This window comes from Lissotriton helveticus, chromosome 6 (assembly GCF_964261635.1).
Source record: "Lissotriton helveticus chromosome 6, aLisHel1.1, whole genome shotgun sequence".
NCBI lineage: Eukaryota > Metazoa > Chordata > Amphibia > Caudata > Salamandridae > Lissotriton > Lissotriton helveticus.
The window spans coordinates 239,475,963-239,487,920 of record NC_136067.1 but is presented as its reverse complement, the minus strand read 5'-3'; the positions used below and the strand labels follow the sequence as shown (position 1 = coordinate 239,487,920).

At 43.0% G+C, this 11,958-nt stretch overlaps 1 protein-coding gene across 2 annotated transcripts in view; it reads left to right on the top strand.

The window, feature by feature from the left end:
• Window positions 1–375: 375 nt before the first annotated feature.
• The window catches only part of LOC144762473 (adhesion G protein-coupled receptor F5-like), a 1,325,307-nt gene continuing 1,313,724 nt past the window's right edge, over window positions 376–11,958 (top strand). Inside the window, exon 1 of one of the 2 annotated variants that reach the window (XM_078647685.1) lies at window positions 376–478. The gene's annotated coding sequence lies outside the window, so the exon portion shown is untranslated. The remainder of the gene's footprint in view (window positions 479–11,958) is intronic. The other variant, XM_078647687.1, reaches the window with a different exon arrangement.

Genomic DNA, 11,958 nt, shown 5'->3' with positions numbered 1-11,958 from the left:
GACACCTGGCCAGCGTAGTTAATAGTGTGGACAAAATCTTAAAACTCCTCCTGCCGGACACACCTACTTTGTGTGCCTCTGTGTTTTCTCTGAGAGCATCCAAACACAATACAAACTACAACAAACTAGGCTTTTTGTGGCTTCGCCAGTGCTTGTTTCCCCTGCAGGCCGAGGATTCTAAAACCCCTGCATACAGTGAAATCGCAGGGGCAGCCTCTTCCAGCGCGAGCCTCCATTGTCTTTTCACTGCCAGCTGAGAGGATGTGGGGAACAAAAGTGAATTGAAGGTTGCGCTCTGCGTGGCTTCATCCTGGCTCTGGGAACATTTTATCTCACCGGGGGTGTGGTCGAGTTCATATCCGAGAGGTGAAGTGCGCGCGCGGACAACAACATACTCAGATAATTTTTTTTACAGGCGGATTCTCCCTCGCACGGCAGCATGGAGAAGACGAAAAGGTGCACTCGTTGAGGCTACAAGGTAAGATGTTTTGATTTCGTTTCATGGGTTGACGTCACCCTGGCCTAGTTTCCTGTAATACAACTGATGCTGGCCTACTGAGAGCTGTCACTCTTTGCGGTCCCAAAACTCAAAATCTCCAAATATAAAATTCTTATTTTTTTGCCCATATGTTCGGCTATAAGGCTTTAGACGGAGTCTTTATAGTGACGGCTGAATGTTAAGGATGGAGATGTAGCACGTTTGAATTGTAAAAGGAGGTTGTGAGTACAGATAATCTGAAAAACATATGTTCGGATACAGCACAAAAATATTTATGGAAGAACTGGTATCTACATACATTTAAAGCTTACCGGTGCCTGGGACAATTGGTTTATTTCTCTACAGGTTTGTTTGAAATTATAAATTACAAAGATTTTTAAAAAAGTTAGGCTACTTTGAGGTGCGTCTCAGACGACCGAAGAGGTGGGGGTGGGGTCACCGAAAGGGAACAACACACATCAGTGTAGAGTAGTTTCAAGTACTTTTCCTGCATCTGATATTTTAAAATAGCCGGAGATATGCAGCCAGTGTTTAATGTTTCCTGTTTTTATTCAGCACATCGAAAATTGGTGGTTTTTTTCTAACTTGATTTCAGATTTGCAGAGCTCTCAAATTGCTCTGTCTATGGGTGAGTAGCTTATTCAGGCCAGATTTTTGTTGCATTGTGGGACAGGTTTTCGACTTATGAAATTATGCCTGCAAGCTACTCATGCATGGGCCTGAACAACATAAGAGCGTTGAGAGCATGCATACAGATTTGCGGATTCTGTTTTTAATGATTGATTTGCAGAATTTTCAATCTCGATATAACTGTTTATGATCATTTTTCTTATGTCCCAGCCCTAGGTCATGCTTGACACTTTCAGCCAGTTTTTTTTTTTTTTTATCCAACAGCACTTTTTGTTGGTGCAATTTATGTCCATGCCTACAATGGGAGAAGTGAGCCTGTATTAACCGGATTGCAAAGCGCTGCTGACTTAAAAAGTAGCACTGATATAGCTGCCCAGTTCCCCAGGACCATGCATGACTCGGTTGTCCAGTCCGTTTTTTCCCTTAGAATTCTGGGACAGGTAGTTTAGCGCAGTGCTTTAAATGGGGGAAAAAAGTGCAGGTACTCATTTAAATTGGGCGAGTGGGCGGGGCTGAGACAAGACACGCTGATACTTCTTGACTTCTGTACTAGTTGCAGCACATACTAAAACACGAGAATTGCATTTCTATTAACAAAACAGGTTAACTCGTTACTCAAAACGAAAGCCAAACGCGGTGATGTTTGAACATTTCTTTGTTTTATAATATTTGCAGTTTCCATACTGTTATATGCTGTTGATTGGCACAATACTATATATTCTCGCGTGTGCACAAACAGAAAGAAACAAGCAAACGTGCACACACAAAGCTATTCACACATTTCCTATAATATACCTCCTGAGAGTGTCTCTATTCCCCCCATTCTCTCACTTTTTTCCGCACATAAAAACGCCCACAGGCACACAGACAAACATAAGTAGACAGTCACGCATAAGAATCAGATAGGGTTAAAGCCATTTTAACCTCGTTACCTTCCTTGGCTTTCTTAATTGCGCTCTCACCTGGCTGCTTCGATTCCTATATTTGCAACACAGCATGATGGTAAACACTGGACGTTATGCAATGCGCCCACGCTGAATAGCTCAGCGGGGGCTCAGCTCACCAGTCACCACTACAGAAGTGCCTTGGCTTTCAGAGACAGGTCACCAGCACTTGCAAACATTGGCCCACATGCATCATTGTTACATTTTGCACTTCCTAATTTGCGAAAAATAAGGAATCGCAAATTAAGAAGTGCAAAATGCTATGCATCATTATTTTCGGTATTCATTTGGGATTCGGTAAAAATCGCAATTTTTACCGAATCCCAAATGAATACCTATTTCTTAAGTAAATTTTCGCAATTCCCATTGATTCCTATGGGCCAAAAGGCCCATAGGAGTCAATGCAAATTGCGAGTGGCACTTAGAAAATTTCATGGGTGCAGGGGGGGTCCAAAGGACCCCCCCATGCACCCCTGAAATGTATTTTTCGCATCATGTTTCACACACACATGTCCTAAAGACATGTGTGTGTTAAACATGAATGTTGAAAAAAATACTTTTTCACCATTTTAAACACTTTTTCCAAATTTACCGAGTGGTTCAACCACTCGGTAAATTTGGCACCCTAATTGCGAATTTCCACTTGTCAAAGTAATGATGCATTGCTTTTAAGAAGTCGCACATCTGCGACTTCTTAAAAGCACCCGCAATTTTAGAACTCGCAAAAATATTACGAATTCTAAAATTGCTTCATGCATCCCAAAAAGCACTTTTGCATTCGCAAACGGCCGATTTTAAGGAATCGCACCGTTTGCGACTACAAAAATGCTTGATGCATGTGGGCCAATGTGCCTACCGTTTCATGAATACAGGTGCTCTCCTTGGCAGTAGAGAAGCGCCGGTACTCAGACTGATAAAAATAGGAAGTGCCAGTACTCAGTACCTGTGAGTACCAGCCCATTTAAAGCACTGGTTTAGTGTTTATAGTGGTTACATACGTCTGCATGTCCCAGAATTCTAAGAAAAACAGTACCTGGACTAACTATTCACGCATGGACATGGGAAAGTAAAGTTGGGAGTTATGCACTACCTAGAAGCATAACACATATCTGTGGCCACTTTGCAGTTCTGAACCCCGCCCAATGTCAAAGTATTGCCTTCTACTGTTTACCTTTTTCATATGCCAGTCCTCCTTTTATTTAAACCTCTTTTTATTAAGAACGAACACGTAGTAGATTGCATTGCATCATTGTTTGGGTTTCTTCATTGTGTCTCAAGGCCATTCTGCTACTTCTTCTCCCACCCTCAAGGACCTTCATTTGGCCATCCTCGTCTTCCGATATAAAGTTTCTCGATCGGGCTTCCGGGTGGTGCATGGTAAGCCTCTGTATGTGTCCCATCTGTTCCACACACTTCCCCACTTTTGAGGGAAACCTCTGTTTTTGTAGATAGTCTTTTCGGCTACCATGCACCAGTCCATATCCCTCTCCCAGTCTCTTTGGGCCGGTGTCACATCAGCCCCCCAATTGTGAGCTATATTTCTTTTTACAATCATCCAGCCCAGAGTTACACTAATTCGTTCTCCCTTCCCCATATCTAATGAATCCCATACTTTGAGCAGGCACCACTTGGCCGATTGTTGCAGCACCACCCCATGAACCTTGCTAAGAGGTTCTGTTATCATGTCCCAATAAGATGGCCCATATTGTATGAAAAAACGGTCCCTCCTGTCCGCAGCCTCTGCGACAGAGTGGTTCCTCTCGCCTCCCCATCCTTACAAATGTAGTGCAGGAGATATAAGCCCTGTGTAATATTTTGAGTTGTGTTATGTGGAAACGAGACCGAACAGTTACCTCTCTAGGGGAGGCATACCATTCCTCCTTTCTTAATATTGATTCATGGGACGGTAGATGCAAAACATCTTCTTAGTTAATACCAGAGCTCTCGAGTTTCCCCCAAGTCCATGCGTTAGCAGGTCTTTCAGTCAGGGTTTTTGATTTGCATTGGGAAACTTATACTACTGGCTATCCAGTTCAATAAAATCATGACTACAAGTCCCAGAATGCAAAGTTAAAACTGGACTAACTGAGTTACTTATGCCTAGACGTAGAAAAGCTGAACTTTTTCAAATATTTATTGACCTAGAGAGAGAGAGTGTGTATAATGTGTGTATGCTCTCGCACTTTCTATTGTACCTTATATTTTCAAGTTCGTGTATATAATTATGGATATGGTAGTTATTGTTATTTTTATGCAATAATGAAACTAACATACAACGCCCAGTAATGCATGTACTACACCATGAGCATAATTATGTTTATATTTTCACTAGAGCCTATACCATCGCTCTCTTTTACTTCAATGCTATTTTATTTGTGCTCATCCACCATTAAGGCATCCAGTGTGAACCAATTTTATGCATGTTGAAATGTTCTCAGGTAGTCGGCCTACCTGGGCATGAGTGCCCTGAAATCTTGTGCACACCCCAAACTTACAATTTTGTCATTTTTTTAAATAAACTTTCCCATGGCCCAGTCTCAGAGACTTTCTCTCGACAGGTGAAGGAATTACCAAAGATAAAGGGCACGCTGTTTTTTGTAAAAGTTTGATGATCACTGATGTAGAGGTGATGATGAAGGCAGAAGTTGGTCCCATTATGCAAAGTGAGATTTCTTGTTCTGAAGGCCTTATTCATTTCACTGACATGTTCTCCATATACGTGACTGTTCTTTTAAAGGTGTGTTCCACAGGTATAGTTTTGGGGATAGTACAAAATGTCCCGCATGGACATATTATTTGTGTATTTTTCAGGTTTGAATCCCCTGTCTGTTAAAGAGAGATTTATGTTTGCACCCAAATAAATGTATCAATCATAATTTCCACATTCACAGGTCAATAAACATTGCTTTCTAGATTAACGTGAACAATGTGCATATTTGGAAAACCCAGGATAGTAATGTTAGCACTTGGGTTTCTGGTTGGCAGAGGTATGCACCCTGTCCACGCAGAAACCACAGTCCGTGTCAGAGTAAGACAGTAACACACTTTAAATTAACCTATGCTCCCCGTTGAGAGCTAGGCACAGAGCAGTCAGGCTTAACTTAAAAGAGGCATTGTGTTATGTTATGTTATGTTAAAATGTATTTATATAGCGCACGGCTACTCCGACAGAGTGTCCCGGCGCTTTCCACAAACAACTCAGTGTGTAATAACATAACACGAAACAATACAGAAAAGAAAGACCCACCCAAAGAGCAACTAAACATTAAAAAGCCATGTCTTCAAGCTCTTCCTAAATTGAAGCAGATTAGGAGTACTGCGTAGCGCCAGTGGTAGGGAGTTCCACAACTGAGGTGCCTTAAAGCCAAAGGAGCGGCCCCCAGTGCGGGCCTTCCGCACGCGAGGAACCACGGCAGTAAAGAGAGCCGCAGAACGCAGTAGGCGAGCAGGGCGGTAAAAGATCAACCTGCGCCGTAAATACCCGGGCCCGGAGCCAAACAGTGCCTTGTGCATCAACGTAAGGGATTTGAACATAATCCGCTTACGGATAGGCAGCCAATGGAGCTTCTGTAGCAGCCCCGAAGCTCGCGATCGCCTATGCAGGCCAAAAATCGCACGGGCAGCAGAATTTTGCGCCACCTGTAAACGCTGGACCAGGTAGTCCGGAAGGCCAAGGAAGAGGGCATTGGCATAATCCAGCCTGGACCCAATGAGCGCCTGCACGGTAATCCGCCTATGCTCCGCAGAAAGCAATGGAAGAAACTTGCGGAGCATCTTCAGAATACCGAAGCAGGCGCCCACCAGACCAAGTACGTGGGCTCTCAATGACAACTTATTGTCAAGTTTAACCCCGAGATTTTTGGCAACCAGAGATGACTGTGACAAGTATCTGCACACACAACACACAGTAGCACAATAAAAACCCGACAAAAGTACTCCACACCAGTTTAGAATTTTTTTTTATGAGTAAAACAATATCAGAAAGACAAAAATCCAATAAGTGGAAGTTAAAATATGAATCTATAAAGAATAAACTGTTTTGTAGTGCTTTGAAACAAATAACGATAACTGGTGCTATCTGATCACGCTTGACCGGGGCAAATTCAAAAGTTCAGGCTGACTGCGATGGAGCGCGGGTTGGATACAGGGACCAGCCATGGTCTGCTGAACAGTACCATGAATGTATCAACGCCGATGGCAGTGCATGGCTCAAGGATGGCAATGCGTTACTGTCGATCTCGCAGATGGGGCGATGCATCGGTTCTGAGCTACGTAAACTCGAGGATGAATCGAGAGGCAAGATGCGATGAACATTGGGCAATGTGTCATCGTCGAACCTCTGGGCTGTAAGCGATGCGTGCAACACTAAGCGATGCGTTGACGCTAAACCGTGCAAAGTCGGAGATGCGTCAGAAACTAGGGACATTGCTATGCGTAGTCGCAATGCGGTGTCTGTGGTTTGTGCAGCAGCGGCTATGTGTTGGTGTAGAAGGAAATTCGCTGGTTTGGACAGGTGCACCGTCGTCAATCTATGGAAGTTCTGGGTTGCAGCACTGGAAACTCACTCCCAAGTGTCCAGGACTGGATTGGCACCACGCCACAGAGCAGGACTCAATGGACACAGAGTCCATGTGCTGGTTGCAGGATTAAATCTTTGATATCCCTGATATTTCAGAAACAGGAGGCAAGCCAACAAGCCCTTGGAAATACTTTGGTTCTGGGATGTAGAGATGATGGGACAGTCCTTCTAACTCCCAGGCAAGAAGCAGCAGGCCAACACAGAAAAGCAGTTCAGCAAAGTGGCAGTCCTTCTGTGTAGTAGAACAGTGCATCTTCTTCATAGAATGTCCTCAGTTCCAGTAGTGTTTTTAGTTGGTGGTTTCTGAGGTCCAGTACTTGTACCCAGTTGGGCCTTTGAAGTAGGACGACTTCTAAGAGATGCCTTTGAAGTGCACAAGACCCTGCCTTTCCTGCCCTGATGCCAGACTCACTACAGGAGGCTATGCAACCCTTTGTTTGGGGACCGCACAAAGCCCTTTCAGGTGTAAGTGTCAGCTCCTCCATCCTATCCTGCTCAGGATGACCCATCAGCATCCAGATGACTACTCAGTCCACCTACTCTTCCTTTGTGTGTGGCTACCTAGAGGAAATGCAGGAAGCCAGCTGTCACCCACCCCATATGTGTATTCCAAAGACAGGTATTAAGAAAATACCAACATTCTAGAAGTGGTCCTTTTAAAAACCAGCTTCACCATAAGCTGTGTTTTTAAATTGTGATTTCAGAGAGACCAAATTTGGGGGTCCATCTTTTCCCAATTTTAAAATGTAATAAGGCAATCTCGATGTTATCCTATGGGAGAGAGAGGCACTACAGTAATGAAAAACGAATTGAAGAGTGCTCCTGTACCAGGACATGTCAAAATTAAAAGTACTGTGGAGTATATTAGGCATCAGATATAATCTGATTTATGTATCTCACGTATGATAAGTCAAACTATATGACTATCCATATTGGAGCAGTACGTTTATTAGGGTAGTATAATGCTCTAATTAGACCCTCTGTGAGTTTAAAGCAAGTTATCTTAACCGGTCGAAGTGGCAGCTTACAACTGCACCCACAGGCTCTGCATTGGCAGGCCTGAGACATGTTTAAAGGGCTACTTAATCAGGTGTCACAATCAGTGCTATATAAACAAGAAGATTCTACCAAAAGGAAAAAGTGATAATTTTTATTTTATATTTTATTTCGTTTCTGAGGTGATGCTAAACTCTCTCTTAAGTTTGAAAAGATGAGAGCACAGTGTGCTTGTTAAAATACCCCTCACACACTAAAAAAATCCTTTAGTGTCATGCTTCATCATAGGGGTCTTCCCGTCCCTATAACAGAGCGGGGCGTGCTACGACCAGACGAACTACGCGGGAGCACTCTAGTTGTGACAGAGGCTATGTGTCAGTGCAGGGGTGTCAGTGAAAGTGTAGGGACCTAACTAGTGAGTGTGAAAAAATTCCAAAAAAGGTTTAAAAATTCCCTGGCTTAGTAGAATTTTTTTTTTAATTCACTTCTCTAGCTGGGAACATTAAGAAGGGGATGGTGAGGTAGAGCATTAGCTTGCTACCTAGTCGACATGTTTCGTAAGCAGTCCCCCACTGCTTACTAATCAGGACCATATCATGATCCCTACCACTAAAAACTCATTTCTACAGAGGTATGCCTACTGTCCTACAAACAATGCAGCAAAAATAGGCTGACTGTTTGGGCTTCAGGGCATGAGCTGGCCCAGGTGAAGCGAGGTAAATTCAATGAGTACCAAAAATATTGACCAATTGCGGTCTCTGTAAGAGAGGAGGGAAAAAAGGAGAGAGAAAAGCCAACATAAATGCGTTGTAAAGACATCAATCTGATTGGTAACACCAAAAATTCATATGGTCGTATACGCTCTGTTCATCCAAAAGTGGCTATTCTGCCTTATGTGTTAAAAAGGCAAAAAGCAGTACACCTCTCATGACTGGCTGACTATCACCAGATATAGGTTGTAAAACCCTCATTATAGTCGGGTTTAAACTCATTTCTCGTCATATGTACAGACAATCGCGACTCCATGCACTCAAAGCAAACTCACACATGAAAAATAGTCAGGAGACCCTCGTTTGCGTTTTTTTCAAAACGTCTTTTTTCGAAAGGAATTAATTAAATTGTGTAACCTTTGACACTGGCAATATACGTACTCTTTTTGATAGTTTTTCAATGCCCCATGAGCTTGCAGGCGAGGGGTACTCAGCGCGGTTAACTGAAAAATAAAAACCGCACCCATATGTCATTTACGGAAATGTATCCGCGATGTTGCTAAGCCCTTGTGACCCATTTATTAAAGACTCGAGGTCAGAGTCTATTACTCACATTACCGGCAGAAGAAGAACTCCTTATTCCTTCCCCCGTGCTGCTCCGTGGTTAGCCGGTCTCGTGTGTTTGGCTTCTTTTAAAAAGATTTCATTTCCGCATCGTCATTCGCGTGTGTGTGCGGCTGCTCCAAGAGAGCTAGTGCGCTCAGACCCAAGATGGCTGCCGCTTTTCGGCACGGTTCGGTGTAAAAAACGGAAGTCTTTCTACTCTTTCGTTTATCAAACAAATACTGTGATATTAAATACAGTTTAAGCCGCATTGCAGAGGATATGATGTTTCCAAAAGTCAGAATTATTCATTGGGTCATAAGAAATTAAAAAACGAATTGAAAAAGGGGGCAAACGCCATTTTTTGTTCGTTTTATGGGGCATGAAAAAAGAGTATTAATCAGGTGTTTATAGCAAGATGTCTCGGTAATTTCTTAGGAGCGCTGATTCATAGCTGTCCCCAAGGTATATCATCGTTCAATCCATTTTTGTGGGATTGGATGCGAAACACCCATCTTTGTTCTTTCTCTAAGAGAAAGTTCTCATTGTTCACTAATTCTATTACAGTCCACGAAATTTCCTCAGGTTTATGGGTTTTTTCTAGGAAATGATTGGTGAGTTTGGTGCTTGATTTCCTGCATTTTATAGTGCTCTTATGTTCACCTATCCTGATCTTTACTGCTCTGCTTGTCATTCCCACATATTCAAGTTTGCAGGGACAGGTGATCAGGTATACGACATTGGCACTATTACAGTTGCTGAAACCTCTTTGTTTCCAAACAGTGCCATTGTTGAAGGTTAGTCTTTTACTCTTCGTAGTCAGGCAGCAAACTTTGCATCCTCCACAGGGATGGGGACCTTGTACAAAATTGGGTGTTCTTTGTGCATTGATGTTGTTCGATTTAGGTCTCGTGTGGACCAAGACATCTCTTATACTTTGTGCTTTTTTGTGTGCGAACATCGGTTTTGGTATCTGCAGTCCACCACTGTTCAAAATTTTCCAGCTTTTGTTGATAATTTTAGTCACCAGGTTTGAGCTGGTATTGTACGTGGTCGTACAAATGGGTCTTTTCTCCTCCTCCTTCTGTACTTTTGCTTCCAAAAGGCTTTCACGGCAGTTGTTTTTAGCTCGTGTGTATGCCTGGTCAATGATTCGGTTTGGATACATCCGTGTTTTTAGTTTCTTTTTTAAATCCTCTGATTGTAATTTGAAGTCACCAATCTCTGTGCAGTTCCTGCGAAGGCGCAGAAACTGACCGTACGGGAGGTTATCCCGTAAATGTTTGGGATGAAAGCTGTTGTACATTAGAAGACAATTTTTTGACGTACTTTTGAAATGAGTTGTGGTCATTAATCTTCCATCTTTCGGGAAGATATTCAGGTCTAGGAAAATCAGATTACTATTAGAAGTAATACTCGTGAATCTTAAGAAATCATCCTGGAGATTCAACCAAGTTAGAAATTGTTCGGAATTCCTTTCATCTCCATCCCAGATGATAAGGATATCATCGATGTATCGTTTCCACAACTTGATATTGGATCTGAAAGGGTTGTTGTGATTTAGTATTTTGGTCACCTCTAGATGGTGCACATGGAGTCCAGCTATGCTAGGAGCAAATGTGCTTCCCATGCTGGTACCGTGTTTCTGTAAATATAGGGTACCTTTGTAATCAAAAAAGTTTTCTTTTAGTGCCAGAGAGCAGCAGTCCATCACCACATTCCGTGGTGTCTGATATTCCCAAAAGTCTTCAAATAATACATCCTCAATGATCTCCAAAGTGGCTTGGTGTGGAAGACTGGTGTAAAAACTCTCCACGTCACAGCTGATAAATAGCTGTGTGTTTGGGTCGAAGGTGACCTCTTCGAGCAGATTCAATACATCTTTGGTGTCTCTCAGATACGTAGATGTTTTTTGAACCATGGGTCTGAGGAAGGCGTCTGCAAATCTTGAGACTGGTTCTAAAATAGACCCGATGCCTGAAACGATGGGTCGTCCTGGGGGGTTCTGCAGGTCTTTGTGAATCTTGGGTAAGGTGTATAGGTATGGAATTTTAGGATTCTTTTGACAGAGAAATTCCCCTTCCTTCTTGGTGATCCAGTCGTGTGCTATTGCTTCCTCCACCATTGTCCCAATCTTGGTTTTTATTCTTTCAGTGGGGTCCATGTGGAGGACCTCATAGTTCCTTCTGTCCTGTAGCAGTCTCATGCATTCGTCGTCATATTTTTCTATATTCTGTATGACGGTAGCACCGCCCTTGTCAGCTGGCTTGATTATGACTTCCTTGTTGTTACTCAGATCTCGTAATGCTTGTCGTTCTTCATTGGTGATGTTATGGAAGACGCGTTTATCTAGAGGATTAATATCCTCCAGCTCCATCATTACTGCTTTTTCAAACGTTAGTAGTTCAATTGGAAGAGTGTTATCCATGGGGGTGAACCTAGATTTTGGTCTCAAGTTCGTATCTCCATGTTCCGTTTTGTAATCTTTGTCTTTGAAAAAGACTTGCAACTTCAGGCGTCGCATAAATTCTTGTACCTCTTTGCAGAGGTGGAACTTATCCATGTTGGCTGTGGGTACGTATCCTAGCCCCTTTTCCAAAACTCTTTTTTGTGGGTCTGTTAGTTCAGTGTCAGAGAGGTTTACCACCAAACTCACTTCTGGTTCCAGGTGGCGCCTGTCATGCTCCGTGTTGATACCCGGGGGGTTTGTTCTTCTTCGGTATTTCAATGTACCGTCGTACCCCTCCGGTTTCTTCCCTTCGTCCGTCCTTGGCGCGCCCCTAAAAAAGGAGTTGATTGATCAAAGTAGCCATAGTCTTGCTGTTGGTATCCCCAAGGTAGGAAAGGCCCTTGTGGGTGCTGAAAAGGTGCTGGACCATATTGTTGTTGTGGTGGGTACATCGCATGTGGATAAAAGTTGTTCCATCCTCTTGTGCCTTGAAAGTTATCACCAGATATAGGTTGTAAAACCCTCATTATAGTCGGGTTTAAACTCAT